Source organism: Agelaius phoeniceus, chromosome Z, assembly GCF_051311805.1.
Source record: "Agelaius phoeniceus isolate bAgePho1 chromosome Z, bAgePho1.hap1, whole genome shotgun sequence".
Taxonomy (NCBI): Eukaryota; Metazoa; Chordata; class Aves; order Passeriformes; family Icteridae; genus Agelaius; species Agelaius phoeniceus.
Window position 1 is genome coordinate 75,788,935 of NC_135303.1, and position 12,823 is coordinate 75,801,757.

Sequence of the window (12,823 nt, forward strand, 5' to 3'; positions counted from 1 at the left end):
CACAAACAAACCAACGCCCCCCCCCCCCCCCCCAAACAAACAACAGAAAAGGCCAAGCCAATAACAAACCAAAAACCAACCAGAAAAACAAGCAAAAAATTCTCAGAGTTGAGAAGTTACCATTTCTCTAGCAGATTAATGCTAATGCTGGAACTTTGTGACATTTCACAACACCTTCATAGCAGCATGATTTAGCAGACTGTGTTATTTCTTGTTCTGGTTTAGGGAATTGCCCTAGGACATCTGTATATGTGGTAGTCTTGTTTCTCCATTTTTGTCTCTCTCATTTCAGTGGCCTTCCCTCCTCTAGCAGCTAGGCTTATAAACTTTTAAAAGTTGTGTTGGGTGTAAATGCCCATGGTCTAACCTTCATCTGGCCATAGATATTTCTCTTCAGTCAAGCAATTTCATCTTCATGGGACATATCAAAATAATCTGTACATCACAGTCCTTGATAGATCCCTTTGTTTTTGGACTTGATTAATTCATAGAAACATTTTAATTTCACATAGTACATTTTATTATTGTAAAATACCTTGTAGAAAATATCAACTCCTTTTACAGCTCCACTCCTATATTTTTTTAACCTTGTTAACCTATATTTCTCTGTTATCCTTTCTGCTCATGAAAGAATAGCTCTCAAATATGATTTCTTCTTGTCTTCTTATCATCATGAAAGGCTATAAGAAGATTATTTCATATTATATAACATTTGAAGGAAGGTCACCTGACCCAAAATTTATTTGCTTAGAGATAATGAACTCTAAGCTAAGAAGAGCAATTCATCTTAACTGTGTTAGTTTGATCATTACGAGAATGATTTTGCCAATGTTTGTAAGAAGCATCAAGTTTTGGCCATAAATCAGGTCTGAGAGATGCACAGGTTCACAGGTTTGGTCCACAATTTGGGAAGATGACAGTGTTAAGCTCCCACAGTCAATGAAAGAAAAAGTAAAAAATAGTACCCTTTACAAGTTAACTAGCTTGTGAGTTTTATTGTGTTATGAGTCTTCTGCTTTAATTGAAATAGAACTTAGTGAAGAAGATTGGAGGCTAAAAGGTAAGCAGCAGTGCACTCAGAATCCACCTTCCAAATGGCATTCAGCTATGATCATCAAGTTAAAATTTGGCTTTTCCCTGTTTTGAGGGATTTTTGTGTCAAATGTTGAAATTCAAGCACAGTATCTCCATGTTAATGTGTCTACTGTTTGGCAAACACAGACAACTCATTCTTCTACCTTGTCTTTCCTTGAGATCACTGTCAGGATTGTGGGAGACTGTCTGGCTGAGCAAGGAGGGAAATCAGGACAATAAGCCGGACCACAGGGCTGCTGTTATACCCTCCTGCTCTTTGCCTACCCTGCATCTTTCTGCCCTGCAGTCTGTTGTTACAGCCATGGAAGGTTTGGCCTTGGCTGATAAGTAATCCAACCAGACACAGATATTAGTAGAAAAGGCTGATAGAACCCAATTCCATTTCAGTATTCTTTTTTCAGTTATGGCACAACAAAAAAAAAGAAATGTTTTAAATACATATTTACTAAGGGAATTACTTCAAAATACTTGTCCCTTGGTAGCACATGTAAAGTTTACAGTCTGTTTCTCCTTCCCTTCTAGTTGAAGATGCCTAGGGGACCCATGACTTCTTAAAGCTTCCTGTGAAAACATTTGTAACTGGTATGCCTCTCCAAAATAAATTTCACTCTAGTGAAGCTCTTTGGTTATATGTTTAGTAGAAAATATTCTGACTGCTAGCTCCAGTTGTTAGTTCTCTGCAACAGAACACTAATGCTTGTTCTACACTAGAAGAATGATAAAATCTTTGGCATTTGAGAACTTCCTTTGTTCTGAAAACTGATGTTTATATGAGGTAATCACAACAAGTATCTTTAAAATTAATCTGTATTCCAGACCTTGGCAATGTAGCTTTACTTGCAATGAAGAACTGGGTAAATAACCTTTTCCCAGCTCCACCTGAACTCACCATCTCTTGTAATATTTCCAGATTTTTTTCCCAGAAATTTTCTGTTGAAACCTGCCACAAAGAGCTAAGAAAGATGAATAAGCAGACAATGTCAAACCTTTTTAAGTAGTTCTTGAATCCCTGAGTTAGAAGAATTTTTACAGCCACTGATCTTTTTATAGTTATGTAAGATCAGTAATATTATGCAATTAAGTTATGTAAGCATGTAATTTCCTTTATTCTCTTAGTTGTTTCAGAGAGGTTTTTTTCTGTTTTCCTTATTTCCTCAGAATTGGATCCATAATTTAAGATTAGTAAACAGTCTAATTTAATTGAAGAAGTTTATTAAACAGAGTTTCTATATTTATCAGAGAATGCTTAAAATAACCTAGTAATAATGATGTGAGAATAATTCAAATAAACAAGTAATAATTATAGCCATAAACAGAAAAAGAAGTCCTCTCGTAAATAATTATAAAGGAAGAAATGTACTGTAAAGGCTACTGATGGCCCTGGAACAGATGAAATAAAAAGGAGAATATAATCTTTTTTTTTTCACTTAAGGGAACCTTCTGTTAATTTTTGCAGTTTTTACCATCTTGATACTGAGTGCACTGTTGCTCATAACATGTACAATGCAAGGAATGGCCCTGGACCAGTTGAATGCATCAAGTTTTGTCTCATCCTTGTAATCAGAATTCACTTGGAGATATGTATTTAATTAAACGTGTGAATGGCATGATGATATGTAGTGGGAAGGGAGCCATGACAACAGTAAAAACAGCACTTATTGCCAGGTTGTAATCAATATAGGTATTTTACCTGGGCTGGGTGGTGAGCAGGTCATCAGAACTGCAGTTAGATCACAGAGGCAGGCTCTTCTATTGCTAGGAGTTTGGTAAACCTATTTTGCACGTATCTTTATTTTCAGGGTTACTATCTTGGACCAGAATTTCCTGTTGCTTCCAGGGAATGTTTGGAATACTTTAAGGACTGATGGACTAATAGCTAGCTAGTAGTTCAACCTGGCTCACTTGCTTTACTCAGCCAAGCTTCCCACTCATTTCAGTTTCAAATCTACATGATCTAGGAAGGGGCTACTCTGTGTAACACTCATCACTATTATTATTATTATTATTATTGTTATTGTTATTGTTATTGTTATTGTTATTGTTATTGTTATTGTTATTGTTGTTATTAAAAATTAGCATTGGCTAATACTGACATTTTTCAAGAACAAATACTGACATTTTGCAAGAACAGGTGCTTTTCCATGTTTTATCATATATTTTCTTTTCAGTCCCATCCTACAACTCCTTGGTTTTGTCACCTTGAGTAAGCACTATGTCTACTGCCTGACTATCAGCACAAGACAACCCCTTTAGAGCAGTGCTCCTTTGCTTAGAGGGTGCTCCAAGACTTTTAAAAAAGGCACCTATTCAGAAGTGAAACATCCCCCAAATCTTTTATGTGACCTATTTTGTCTGAATTTCTTCTGCCTGACCCTATCACATGCAAATTCCTGTCTGGAGTCAGCTTGTAAATAACATAAAGACAGGCAGTAGAGCTGTTATATATTGTTGATCTTTTTTTTTTCTTTTTGTTTTTTTTTTGTGTTTTGCCGAGATTTCTGGCATTTGTGAGAGGACAGCAAATGCTATGAGTGGTATTCTGTTTATGGTGGGAAGTCTTTATCAAGTAGGAAGACTTTATATCATTTCCTAGTTATGGTCAGAATTTTATTCCAATCTTTTCAGGATTGTTTTGTTCAGGACACTAAGATTCTCTCAAAACAAGCCCTGAAGGCACTGCTCTCCATGGATCAGAGATATTTACCAGGCACTCACAGTTCTGTTTTGGTTCAAATTCCAAACAAGTCTAATCTGACCAGTGTGTCTATTTTCAGTGCATAAAAAAGGTATGATTGAGAGGAGTTCTTCTTGTAGTCAATGGAGAGAAATGGGTGCCAGAGAAGGTCAGTTTAAAGTACCTAAATCCAAAGGCTAAAACTAGACTGTAGAAATATTTCAGTAAGTACTCTTTACCTAATTTTTTGAGTAATCTAGATGATCAGAGGTGTTTGGAAGATGCCGCACATTAAAAGCAGTATTTTCCAGTAAAATAACATTTTCAATGGTTTTAGATATCAAGGTATACCTTACATTTCTTACAGAAGTCCAGTAATTATTGTGGAAACTTATGTCACAAGTGGGAGATTGGGTGTAAATTATGGACATCAAATCTATTTTTTTATGCAAAAAACAAAGGCAAAGTTGACTGTGTGTGAGTAAAAGGGTCGGGGGGGTACCACCCTGTGCCCAAGCTGAGCCTTCCTCATTCCCACTGTGAATTAGTTGTGCCTTAATGAAGTCAGATGCCGCTAAAGAGCCTTTGAGCCCCAAACTGCACTGGCAAGTCCAGTTTGCAGGAAATTCAGGTGATTTGAAGAGAACACCAACAATTTTAAAATTCTCTGGAAAACTTTGTGGGTGTACTTAACATCATAGGAGAGGTGTAAGAAGTTTCTTGTTGATGTAGCCCTGTGTCTGGAGTAAGAGCTGGAGACATGCAGAAAGTCTTGCTTCCCTTGGTAGTCAGTGTGATTTTGGAGAGCAGAAAATACACTTTCTTGGAAATTTGGCCAATAAGCAAGGGAAATTACAGTGAAAATTGCTATATCATTAAAGAGTTAGATTTTTGAGCAGAAAGTCACTTAGTAAAAAAAAAAAAAAGCATTTCTTTTTTTTTCTTTCTAAACAGAATTCTGAGCCTTTCAAAAGATTCTCTTTCACAACAATGTAGCTGTCTCTTGTGTGACTATGGTAGAACATAAAAGACAAAAATAAAATGAAAAAAACAGGACAAAAACTGTGCAGGATAGACGGGAGTTGAAGCCTAGCTCACATTTTTGAGGTATCTCTGATGATAAAGATAATTATTTGAATCTTTTCACTGTTTAGTCAGCAAAAATTGGCTTAGAAAATAGTATGGAAGGACTTTTTCCTAGATGCATTCCTATTTCAAGGTAAATAGATTAAACACCACTGATAAAATCTTTCCAATAAGCTAACAATAAAAGAAACCCCTAGAAAAGGAACCAAGGGCTATTGACTATGTTGAGGAAGCCACACAGACTTTGTGCTCTTCCAGGAGAGTCTGTTTGCTTAGACACAAATCCTCACAGTTTGCATTCATGACAAACATACCTCATGGGCAATGGGGAGATAATAAAATCTGGTTTAGATGGCAGAAGTTAATACAAAGACATTAACATGATTGTTAAATTTGCAGTTCCACATATTTAAGTCATGAATTCTATAGAGCTTAAGTCATAAATTAATCCATGTAGTACTTAGATCACCTTATATATGTCAGGAAAACAAGAAAAACTATGGAAAAAAAAACTTCCAATGCAGATTGAATTACATTGGCTGGGCTTTGTGAAAGTCAGTTTCTAATGCCAAACCTCTTTTTACTGGGGTAGCTACCATTAAAAAAAACAAAGCTTTCTCCCATTCCTCTCCTAAAGCCAGTCCAAATTGCTTTTGCATCAGTCACGTGTTTGTGGCATTTTTCATAAAATTCATATAAAATCAATTAATATGATTTATAAGTATAGACATTATTAGAATTCTCAATTTCTCATTAACTTGCCATACTTCAGGGCCCAACAGTTAGGTTTTCTATGAACTTCTACTTTAATCTAAAACTGTTTTTCTTAAGACTGAATATATGTCTTAAAATTCTTTGAAACCACTCTCAAGTTTCTTCAGAGACTAATTCTCACATGTGACTGATTTTATCTTGCACTTAAACAACCTCCATTTTCCTCAGGTCATGAATGGATAGGTAATCAAGATAAAAAAGCTATCTGTGACAACATTTCTCAAAGAAGTGAGAGCAATAGCTCTACTTTTGAACTGACACAAAATTTCAAAGGAATAATTCCAAAACATTCTGCCCACCTGTATTATTCACAAAGAGCATCACATAAGTGTGCATCACATTCTGTAGGCTCTTTAGGATTTAAAAATTTTCTTGTTCATTGATGACACATGAACATGGTAATTTGAACCTTTTAATCCTGTCTACATTAAACACATGGAAATCTTAGGGTGTTTGTAGATAGGGCAGAGAATCACATTGTTCCTGTTAAAGACAATGGGAGCTGAAAGCATTTAGCTTCTCACATGCCATGTCCAATGCCGTCCCACACCAAATCAAAACCTCATGCACTTTGAAAAAATTGTTAATTAATAAATGTTAGGAACCTGACATAAAGATTAATCTTTATTTCAGAGCTCCAATGGTGAATTTTTAAAATCCCCACAAATGTCATTTTGGATCAGTGCTTCTCAAAAATTAAACCTGGTTTTGTCTAGCAGCCTTTAGTAGAATACATTAGACTGATAGCCAGCCTTGGACAGAAAAAATGGACCTGGAGATGACACTGGAATATAATTTTTCATTTTTCCTTCTATTTTCTTCTTTCATTTCTTTGTGCTAACACTTTGTCCTAACAGAAATTAGACTATCTTACTACATTCTCTCATCTCATCTTCTGGTTCTGACACGAAAAAGCAGAGTTTAGAAAAATGGGAGTTAATAACTCCATAAAAATGCTGTTTCAGAACTGTTTCAGAACACCTAAAAGGTACTATTTTGTTTAACCACAGACTATGGTTTTATATTGATTTTTTTTTCCCCATCAATTCAGATGTCTCTAAGACCTCTCTAAATATCTCTAAGATGTTTATTCATCCACTGGGTTGCAGTGAATACAGACAAGCAATGGAAGCAGAAAAGGTATTGCTTGATATTAGTTTTTTATGTATTCCTTTAAATTTATGTTAATGTGTGGGCAGAGAATTGCCCCCAAAGGAGAATCATTATGATAATCTCAGAGACAGCTGGATACTGCACTCAGATTCAGATCCTGTTATGAGTAATCTTCACTTAAATGAGTGCATTTATGGGTACATTACAAACAATTTATCATCTCAGAAATCAATGAAGGAAACTACAAAAGAAGATAAAGCAATTTTTTCCTGCCCACTCCCATAATGTATTTTTACTAAAATAACACAATAAAATTGTCAATTAAGGACAGCAGGAACTTGTTAAAGGCTTAAACATTTTTTGAAACTGAATTGGGCTTCATTCAATGAAACTGGATTGAAGAGGTTAGTAATTGGCTTTTATTCAGATTTAGGGGGGGGGGGGAAAGTGTTGTTTTCAAAATTATTAAAGGCTGTTTGCTTTCCTAGAACTCTCCCTGGAACAACAAGAGGTCACTTAAGGTGATGGCTCATTTTATTCTCATCTCTTTGTAGTTGCATGAGATTGGTAACATGAGGATCCCTGCTGTTTCATTCCTTCATTCCCAAAATCTCAGAGGAAAGACCTATGCCCTTCAGATTTAACTGAACCAACTTTCCTGGAGGAGTCTGGAAGGATTAGGGCGGGTTAAGAAAGAAAATGGGATTATGGTTTAGTGGCTGGACATATGGTTAGTGGAGGCTGCTCTAATGCAGCTGTCTGAGAGCTCCCTGTCAGTCTGCTGCACTGTACCTCCTGGTCATCCAGCTGGGCCAGCATGCTGCTGTCTGCCAGATGGGCCTCAGAGTGCAGGGGACATCATTGCATTCAAACATGCCTCTGAGAGATTAAACATCTTGTTTAAAATATTCCTTAAATTTCTACACGTGTCCTTTTTTTTTTGTTTTTTTGACTATTCAAAATTCTTGTAACCATTTTATTGGCAAGGTTGATAACTCTGATTTCTCAGTACAGATGCTGAAAAGATACTGCATTCCCTTCAGCGTAATGAAGATATTGGAGAGAATACTAACCTTATGATAAACTTCATCTCATAAATTCAATTTCTCATAGAGGTACTTGATCCAGCTGGTTGTCTGAGCCAATTCATGTAAAAAATGTTTGAATCAAATGCAATCAGAACACACTGACAGCATTCAGAAAAGTCAAGTGAGGGTTCATAGGATCAAACCCCTAGGCTGTAGTACACTTTCATAACCAGCTCTTTATGAGCCTTAGTTCTGAATGCATGGTTATCAGCTTCAGACTTGCAGCTCACCCTCGTATGTGCCCTTAATAAGTACTTTAAAACACTCCGGCACAAAGGGGGAAAAGTTTTTCTTGACATGTGGATAGCACAGGGTTGGAAAACACCTTTACCTAAAACTGTGGAAAGCATTGCTTTCAATTATGGCTTACATGAGACTGGAATGGAGCTGTTGTGTACAGTGAACAGGTTATGCAAGAGCACCCCCTGGATAAAGCAAAAAGTGAAATAATTTCCTCCTCGTCACTTGTAGAGATTATTTTGGCAAATTCATTGTATGACTTTGAATTGGCTTGTTTCACAGAATTGTTTTGCTTTTCCTGAGAGCCAAGTCTCAGAGTGCGTACGTGTGTTGAGGGGCAGGCGGGAAAAGAGGAAAGGTGCTTTGCTGTTCATGCTCACTGCACACAGAGACATGATAGCTATTGTACAGAGGCTAACAGAAAATAGTCTGGGTGTGGTGCTATACACAGAGAACAAAGAGGATAAACCTACCCCCACGTGGGGAAGTTTCCCAGTCTTACTTCTTTTCTCCAATACTGATGTCTTTAAAGGCTTCTAGCTGTTGTAATTGGCAACATCCACAATTGCATATTAAATACAGACGCGGAATAATCATTGTTTCCTTGTTTGCATGCATCATAGCCCAGTTTTGACCCACACCAGCTCAATCCTCACAGACACCAGGCACAGATCAAGGGTTAGCAAGGACCACAGATGGCTCCCACTGAGTTACAGGGACACAGCTGCTCTTCTAAGGAAAGAAAATTTAATTATCACAAGCTGGGCCATACTTCTTACTGTCAGACAGGAGAAAGTCTTCCAAGACATTTTAGTTAATTATCAGCATTTTACATAATAAAGTAACATAGCCCATTGGTAAAGTACTAACCTATCAGCTGAGAGATTTGGGTTCATAATTCTGCTGTGTAAAGAACTGCTAAGATCTCAAAGGTGTTTATGATTAACCACTTCCAACAAAATTAAGGTATTTAGTTATATTTTCATATCTCTATATATCCATCCATGGAAAGCAAAGTGGGGACAATAGTGATTTCATATGCCAATGAGCAGAAACATTAAATAGTGAAATGCTCCAAAATCCTGTGGTCATGGAGACCATAATACTTCAAAAGGCAGAAGTAGTGTGCAGTGAGAAGACTGTTCTTTCACCTTGTTTCCCATCTCCTCATGTCCTAATCTGATTATCTGCCTATTCCTTTGAGAATTCATTAAACACGGACTTCCAAGGATGCAGAACAGGCATGCAATGCAGCAAGAAATGCATAGAACACTAATCTTGTTTAAATACGTATTTTGTCAGGTATTCAAAAGTTTTACTGATTGCATTGACTGAAATATCATAGAGAGCTGTGTGAAAAGTACAATTTTAGAGGAGAAAAGAAGAAAATTACTGTGTATGTTTTGAGCATTTTCAGTTATAACATGCCTTAATTTAAATGAGAAGGTGAGGACTTTCTTCCCTGGCATGTGTATTAAACTCTGGAAAGTAAACAGCTTAAACTGAGCTCATCTGGATTACTTACAAAGTTGCTTCAGCATCTTTATGTATCTCTGTCTTAGGCAGCTCAGCATTACATAGACATCGAACTACACAGGACCAGCACTTCACTGTAGTCCACATAATTGGTTTGTTTGCTTACTTTGTTTGTTGTTTGTTTCACTAATTGATACATATAAATAAAGATAAAGGTATCAGTAACCTTCTTCAACATGCTCATCTTGCAACTGTGAAGTATAACCTTAGAAATAGTTTCTCATTTCACAGATATGAAGGATATGACCACACTTGCAACTTTTAAATCCTTGCACAGTGTGTGTCCTTGATACCTCCATAAAGTCACAAATTTATTTGTGACTTATTTGTCTTGTAAGGCATAGGTGGAATCACCAGATACCAACACACATTCCTTAATTAGGGATGCTGTATGATTAAAACTGAATAATACAGAAACAAACTTAAAAAAAATAAAATTTGAAAGAACATTTGTCTGTTGAGAACGGAGATTTTTATTTGAAAGTCATTATCTAGTATCATATCCAGTGACCATACCTCTGTAGGCCCATAATGGAGATGTACCTAGTGGAAGTATAAGACTTTACAGCCACCATTTCTAAGTGAAAATAAGGCTGATTCTGGGTTAGGCAATATTGGAAATGTTGCAATTGTGGTTACCAGGTGCTATTCTGGTACTCAGGTAGATTTTTCTGTCATTCTGTTCCCATGTTTTTATTTTCTAGGTCCTTAATTATCCTTTCTCTCACTTGACTTAGCTGTGGTGCCTCAGAGAAGGCTCCATGTGCACTAGTAGTAACAACAGAATATGGTGACTGCACACTTATTAATGACTTTCAAACAACACAGAAATTAGAATTCTCTCAAAAGCCTGAAATGTATTCGAAATACCTCGAATACTATTTTTAAGTATTGTCTATGACAAAAAAGCATAATTTCAAGAGCTTTTTAGCTCTTTTAGATGTCTTTGTTATAATAAATCACAACACACCTGCTTTATACAATACACAAAATCCTAAGCTTTTATTATTTCACTTTCTAACATCTCTAACATTTGCTCCTGCATATAGAAGTCCCACTACAGTTTTCTTGCCTTCAGTGCATCTCTGTATTTCCGGTCCAAAATTTCCTGCTGATTCCCATTTCCTGGTAATCTGAATAAAATAATGATTTTTTTAAATGTTTGTTGGTTCAAAAGTTACAGAGGTGAAGTAATTTTTAGGGTGGCAAGTATGTAAGAGGTTGCTTTTTATAATGTACAACAGAGAGGATAATATATTTGACTGCAGATGCTGTAAATTGTGGAAGTAGAGTTACAACTGCAAGCCATGCTTTTTCTTTGCTTACTTTTTTATTTAACAGCAGTTGTCAAAAGTGTCTAACACAGACAGATCTTCAGGTCCAGCCCACAAGTATTCTTTTGAATACTGTCATACTGTAGAAATTTTTGCTCTATTGCCATGCATCCGCACACACCATCATAGATACATTAAGACCTGTTTGTGGGGAATGGACACATCACAGCTCACTTGCTGTGGATGATTTGGATGAAATTTCTTGCTTGACAGTAAGCCACTTACACAGGCAGGTTTCTTACCAAAAAGAAAGAATATGTTCTTATTTTTCTTTGGATAAACAGACCTGCTGGTTCACAAATCAAAGTAAACCAGTTTAATCACAGTAATGCTAGGAAAAATCTCTGTAAATTTAGATCTCCACTTGCTGCAAGTGTATGAGGACATGTTACAGTAACATGAATTTTCTCAAGGACATTCACACTGCCTGTCACGTTTTCTCTCACAAAATTCTGAAGAAGGATCATGCTCTCTCAGAATAACTCAAAAATGTCTGTGCTTGTCTTTGGCCTGACTATCACAGTATGTGTACTTATTGCATTTTGTTAAAACTTCCTCATACAAAAATAATTCACAACTGAAATGCCTCTTGCTGGTCAAGGTTTCCTCATCCTGAATGTATGCTTAGTCTCTCCACATTCATAAATAGTTTGAGAGACTTCAAGCATCTGAGGTCATTGTGCTTCACACAATTGTTCTTTGTTGCACTCTGTGAAGGAGATTACATGAGGGCAAGCTGGAATTCCTGGATACCATATTTCTCACTATTGAAGGGCTATCTCCTTGAATAAAAAAAGCAATGAGGCTATCTGAAGTGACCTTGGCAATTGTTCATGTAATTTATGACATTGTACAACTAAACGTGAGTTCAAATCAAGCATAGGGATCACTTTCAAGTCTGGTAATGTCTCTGAACTGAGAAAAAATTGCTAGATGAAGAATCCATTTTCTGAAATATAGCTCTATGCATCAAACAATACATATGATTAGTATTTTCCTGCTATTTAACCCTGTCTGCTATAGCACTGCATTGTCATCAACTGCCGAGCTGTTAATCCCTGCAAGCATATTAAAATTAAACATATGTAATGGAAGAATGTTGCTGCTCAGTAAGAGTAATTCTTAGTAAGTAAAGACAAAAAGTAAGTGCAAAAAATCTGATTATTGCTAAGTGAATATTACTAATGCAGCTACTTGCTGATACCTAATGGATAAAGTATTTAACAACATATTATTACAATAACAATAATAGTCAATAATAATGAATAACAAAAATAACAATAATAATAATAATAATAATTAACTTCTTAAATTTCTTTTCATGCCTTTCAGGATGATGAAAAGAAGACATACAATGGGGTGCAAGGAAAGACCTCTCTCTCCCTCTTTTAAAAACCTTTTGATGGCATTCCTTAGTGAAAGAAGTAGGAGATCTTCAAGCTTCCAGGTTGTTAGATTTTGGAAAATAAGGTGGTGGATAGTGGAGGGCAACTATAAAAGCAGTGGAGAGAGTAAGCTGTCACAGAGACTCTACTTCACCCTGCACTTCAAAGAATTCTGTGGGAATAAATATGTGTCGTGGCTGCCACTGGAAGATTTTCAGTTCATCCTTTGCTTTATTGAGCACCCAAAACTCTAAAGACTCAAAGCCAGAGCACACCACACTTCTGCGTGCAGAGCAGCCTGAGATTTGGACCTAAGCTAGTTTTAAATATGATCTTACTCTGTGTTTTACATTATAGTGAAGAGTGTATATTTGAGACCAAAATATATGAATGTGGACCGACAAATGCATAAGAGATGCAATTCTTCCTTACCCCAAATGTAATTTTGTTAAGGAATTGAGCGTCTTCCTAGTGCCATGGTATCTTAGGTCTGGCAGG